Source organism: Cryptomeria japonica, chromosome 4 (genome assembly GCF_030272615.1).
Source record: "Cryptomeria japonica chromosome 4, Sugi_1.0, whole genome shotgun sequence".
Classification (NCBI taxonomy): Eukaryota; Viridiplantae; Streptophyta; class Pinopsida; order Cupressales; family Cupressaceae; genus Cryptomeria; species Cryptomeria japonica.
Window position 1 is genome coordinate 116,826,861 of NC_081408.1, and position 6,146 is coordinate 116,833,006.

The following is a 6,146-nucleotide window of genomic DNA, read 5'->3' on the forward strand; positions in this document are numbered from 1 at the left end:
CAAACAAATTGCTGATTGGTAAAGGCATTGAAAAGACAGAGTTGGTGACTGCATTTCTTCTTGTTTGCCAAGTGTATGGAAAAATGCCTATCAACCAAACATAGGTAAGGTTTCTATATGGTTTGGAAAACCCTCTTGAACATTCTTAGGCCTTGGTTCATTCAGGAGAATGCAAATCAAACAAAGCAAGTATCAAACCCTCACTAAACCCTCCTTTTGGGCCTTAAAATGTGGACAGTCCTCAAACACACCCCATGGAACTCAAAACCACAAAAATATTTAAGTATTCACTCCTAAAACACCATTCCAAGCTTTCTTTGTGGTTGGAATGGCCATCGTTGACCAGTGGGATAAAAAAAAGTGCCAATTAGGCCTCATGGGCTAGTAGCCCTTTTTAGCCATGTTTTGCCAAAACAATCACAACTTTGGATTCAACAATTGGATCTTTCTATAACTTGTAGGAAAGTTATACAATGAGGATATCTATAATCTAACTAAAGTGATTGTTTTGGTGATTAATATTTTGAGAGTTATTAAGGACTGTTCATGACTGTAATTTCATGACTGCATTACACACAACAAAATGACAGTTTTTGAAGAATGCATGAACCCGGTTGGAAAATGAGTTTTGGGCTTATAAAAATAGTATGGGAACATTCCAAGAAATCCTCCTGATTCTCCTTAGGTCTCCTAAACAATGAGTAACCTCTTTTGGTGTAATTGAACCTTATTAGTGAGTTTGAGTAAATTGTGGGTATAGGCCTAAAACTAGAAGATGAGCATTCCATGAAGAGTTTCACTTTGCTACCCCCACAATTCCATGTGGAAATCTCCAAGTACACATTGGAACTAAAAATTGAAGGCCCCAAGAACCAAGCACAAGTAGTTGGAGATGGGAGGAACAAGCATTTTGAGTAGTTTTGGAGCATGGGAGTAAGCCATGACCATAAAGGGAGTTTGCTAGGCAAGTAGACCATGGAATCCTTGGCATCACAATAACAAGACAGGTTGAGTGAACATACATAAAAGAATCTATAAGTCTTTGGTAACAAGGTGATCCTTTTTGAGTAATTTAGCCTTGTGAGCACTTACCTACCAAGCTCCCTATCACTCATGATATACCAAAGTGGAAGTTTGATACTATATCCATGGATTTCATCATTGGTCTTCCCATGTCATCCCATCACCATGATGCTATCTTGTTGATAGTTGACAAGTTGACCAAAGTGGCCCACTTCTCACCAGTCTAGACTACCTTCATAGCACCAATAGTGGCACAGGTGTTCTTGCGAGACATTGTCAGGCTTTATGGTGTTCCACGCAAGATTATTTCTGACAGGGATTCCCTCTTCACTTCTTCCTTTTGGAAGGCATTACAAGTAGCAATGGGCACCAAGCTCAATTTTAGCACAACCTATCATCTAGAAATGGATGGAAAAATAGAGTAGGTTAACCGAGTGTTAGAGGATATTCTCTGCATGTACGTCATGGATCATCAGACTAGATGGGAGGAGTACCTTCATTTAGTAGATTTTTCCTATAATAATGGGCATCACACTTCTTTAGGGATGCCACCTTTTCAGGCTTTGTATGGAAGACCTTGCAAGATACCTTTCAGTTGGGACCGTATTGACGATAGAGTGGCCATAGGTCCTGAGATGGTTCATGATATGGAGCAGTAGGGAATCTTGATTAGACATTGCCTTAGAGAGGCACAGGATATGCAGAAGAAGTATGCAGATGAAAAGAGGATAGACCGGAGTTACATGGTTGGGGTAAGAGTTTTTCTAAGAGTGCGGTCGCATAAGAGTCCAATCCATTATGGAAAGGGTTCTAAGCTTGCACCTCACTTTGTCAGTATTTTTGAGATCCTTGAGAGGATAGGACCAGTTGCTTATCGCCTAGCTTTTCCACCTAGCTTGTCACGCATCCATGATGTGTTTCATGTATCAGTTTTGAGGAAGTATGTCTATGATGAGTCTCATATTTTAGATTGGGATGCCTTGCAGGTGGACTCCAACAGGCAGCTAGCTTTTGAGCCCATTCGAATTTTGGCTCATCAGACGTTGGCCCTTCGAGGTCGAGAGTTGGACCAGGTTAGGGTCTAGTGGGATCGCTATGATGAGGTTACATCTTCATGGGAGGATGCAGCACGTATGAGATCATAGTACCCTCATCTTTTTGATGAACTCCAAAAGGAAATTCATACCTAGAGGGAGAGGGTGTGAGGCCCTACCCTGACCCATCCTAGTATTTCAGTGATTTTCATGTTGGAACTATTATGGATGCTCTATTTTAATGCATTATGGATGTAGGACTTTATATAATCCCAAGAATTGGATAACATTGATATATTGATGCTTGATTTCTATGCATTATAGATATAGAATTGTATATGACTCTAGAATAGGGTAACATTGAGGTGTTGTATGTCATTATTTGATTTCAGGACTTTATTATGATGCTAGAAATAAGGTTTCATATCTTATGAATGGATTAAATTATGAGGAGTCTTATGAATTGCTTATGTGAATTGCCTTGATATGTGGTAAATTGTATTGTATAATGTCAATTCTATGCAAGAGTGATTGAATTGTATTCTTAATTATGTGTTAAATATTATATGAGGCTATTGGAAAGTACTAATGTTTAAATTGAGATGCACGGGAAATTATCCATGTGACCATGGAAATATTATGGAGAATCAAGCCTAGGCCTATGTACATTCGTAAATCCAGGGGTTATCTATTTGGAGACACAACACCCCATATGTATCGTATTTTATTCGTAAACATTATTGTTTGCATGCGTGTAAATTTTATTCATTAAATTTGTTTAAATCATTCAAGGGACAATTGCCAGGTGTATAATTTTGATGTGGAATTATTTTTGTAGTGTCACTTGACACATATGTTGTATGTTGTGTTGGCAATTGTCATGTCACCTTTTTGAAGAGATTTATTTTTGTTTAAATATTATGTTTTTCCTAATTATCCTTGAAGGTACCAAGAAATCTAGGATAGTGAGCCATAAGGAGGGTCAACTTAGAGTTGACCCATAGGTTAACTTTAGGTGGACTTTCTAAGGGTTAAATCAACTCCTAGAGTCAGTTTTGGAGCATTTTTATTAGGCCTCATGGGGTACCTATGGGTGAAGGCCAAATTTGGTCATGTGTCTTTCCCCTAGGGCTTGTTTAACCACCCAAAAAAGTGGTTTTCCCAAGATGGACGAATTTCATGTATAGGAGTGCCATCCTTGGTTAGAGAACCTTCTTGGTATGTGTCATTCCTCTTCCCCATTTCATTCCTCTTCTTGAGGTTCCTTGGTTAGGGAGTGTGTAAGACCTAGGGAAGACCAACCAATGGGAGTCCCTCACTCTATCCAAGAGGTTGGAAGGAGTGAGAGAAGCCTTCTTAGGCTAGAGATTGAGGCTTAGTGAGTTAATCACCCACTCTCCATCTTTGGAGATCTTGGAATTTAAAAAAAAAAATAGTTTTTGGAATAGGAATTTTTGCTAAGTGTTGTAGAAAAGATTTGTGGATTGGGATGCTCTTCTCCAAGTTATCCCTAGAATACCCTTGGCAGATTCAAGGTAGGTCCATTTTCTATTTTGTATGTTGAAATCTATTTGTAGAGATTCTTGGATGTAAATATTGTATCTTTCTTTGTATTGTATATGTCAAAGTTTTTATGTGGTTCTTTTCCTTTTCTTTTGTTATGCATCTTATTATGTTTTGCGAGTATCCAAGGCCATCTTACCCTTGGGAGGGAAAAATGGTCTCGGGGGTGGAAGGAGTTTGACAACCTTAGATTGAGAGGCTCTCATCATGAGAGTGATCTCAAGAGTTTGTCCATATGACCCTTGCTGCATAGTTTTGTTTATGCATTCGGGGGTCATTAGGGGAGAAAATATGGCATGTATGCCTTTGGGGGTCATAAGGATATGGGGGTTAGGATGATTTTTGTTGTGTTCTTGGATGCCATGAGTTGGCTGTGTGTTACTATCTAGCAGATCTCCTCCAAGGTACTTGGTCCACTTCCACCCTTGTAAAACATCACATTATGTGATGGAGTTTCAGCTGTGGGATGGGAATGTGTGTTGTTAAGTTTTTTTCCCCTTGCTTGTTTGTGTTTGTTTGAGTGTAACCCATCTAAGACTTGGTTCTCTAAGCTTGGGGGGTGGCTTCTAGTAAGCCTAGGTTGGGAGGTGATCTCTCCATGGTCATAGCCTTAAGATTTGTACATAGGTTTGCTTGGAAGAGAAGGAAAAGAAAGGCTAGGAAAAGCTACCATCATTATTTGTTTTAGTTGCAAATGGAAATGTATTTATTTATTTGAGTCCTCATTTGATAGAAATGAGAGGCTAAGTGGGTTTTTCCCCTTTTGTAAAAGCTACTATATTGAAAATGAAAATAGTTTCTATTTCATGTTTTATCCAAAAAGAAATGCATTCTTCTATTAAGTTATTATTGCAAAATGGAATATTTATTTATGGATTAAGTCTTCTATAGTTATTGAAATAATATTTGTTGTATTATGTTTGTTTGAAAATAAAAGTCCATTCCATCTCTTTATGCATAATGAAAATAATAGTAATAAATGGAGTAGAAAAGCATTAAAGTTAGTAAGCTAGGAATGATCTTGTAGTCCTATTTATTTATTTCCAATTACAAGATATGGTTAAATAGATTTAATAGTCTATCTCTGAAGTTATTTCAAATGATTTCTAGGCTATTATAGTTGTTGTTTTAATTTATTAGATTCTATCATTTTTCCTTTTTATTATTGTAGAAAATAAACCGAGATTTAATAGTCTATCTCTAAAGTTATTTCAAATGATTTCTAGGCTATTATAGTTGTTGTTTTAAATTATTAGATTCTGTCATTTTTCCTTTTTATTATTGCAAAAAAAAACCTAGATTTAATAGTCTATCTCTAAAGTTATTTCAAATGATTTCTAGGCTATTATAGTTGTTGTTTTAATTTTTTAAATTCTGTCATTTTTCCTTTTTATTATTGCAAAAAATAAACCTAGTTGTAATAGTCTGTTTCTAAAGTTAATTATAGGATATTTAATATGGAAAGGAATACATTTATTTAAAATAGTTAATTTTAAGTAATTTGTTTTAACATCCTTAGGAAAAATATGTCTCAAGCCTAAGAAAATACTTTGCCTTCATAATTCTAAGTTTATTTTGAAAAGCAAATGGTTAGATTAAATGTCCCATATTAATAATAAAACAAAGATAAAATCTAATATATACTAAATAGATTTATGTCTAATTCTTATTGAAGAAACGAACTATATGAAATATTTAACATGTTTTTTATTTACTATCATTATTTCTAATGCTTCATATTAAAATGAATCATACTTAAGAAATGAAATATATATCTATTGATATGTTGCCATTATTTTATTAATTCCTACAAGTTTTATATGAAATATATATATATATATATATATATATATATATATATATATATATATATATATATATATATATATATATATATACATATGAATATATATATATATATACATATGAATATATATATATATAAATATATATATATTTAAAAAAAAATATATTGAAGACTGCGTGTTTACCTCTTGGGGTCGTTGTAACCCCAGGGTTACCCAAACCCAAGGCTCCTGCGGGCTCCCCGAGGTAGCGTGGGCCCTCTATGGGCCAAGGCCCAAAGGGGCTCCACTACGGGCCAAGACCTATAGGGGCGGCTGCGGCGTCACTGTAGGCCGTGACCCATAGTGTCGTTGGCACTACTATGGGTGGCATGGCCTCCCGCCACTGCATTTTCATTAGCACTGCCCAACTCTTGCGGCCTCTATGTGGAATTACCACCATTGCCTCCTCCATGACTTGCATGCCATGAAACCCTAACCCAAATTTTTGGGTTAAGGAAACATGGTATTAAAGTTTAAAACAAGAGGTAGTTTTATAACTTTTAGGTCAAGAGTATTATTTTTATTATGTTTTATTTTATTTGGTGGTTTTAGAAATGGGGGGAAACCCTATTCAAAATTTGAATAGGGTAACCACATTTCTATTTAGAGTTAATAAAATTTTAATTAATATGTTTATGACTTTTTATTTTTAAGAAGGTTATTGAGTTATTTCTATCTT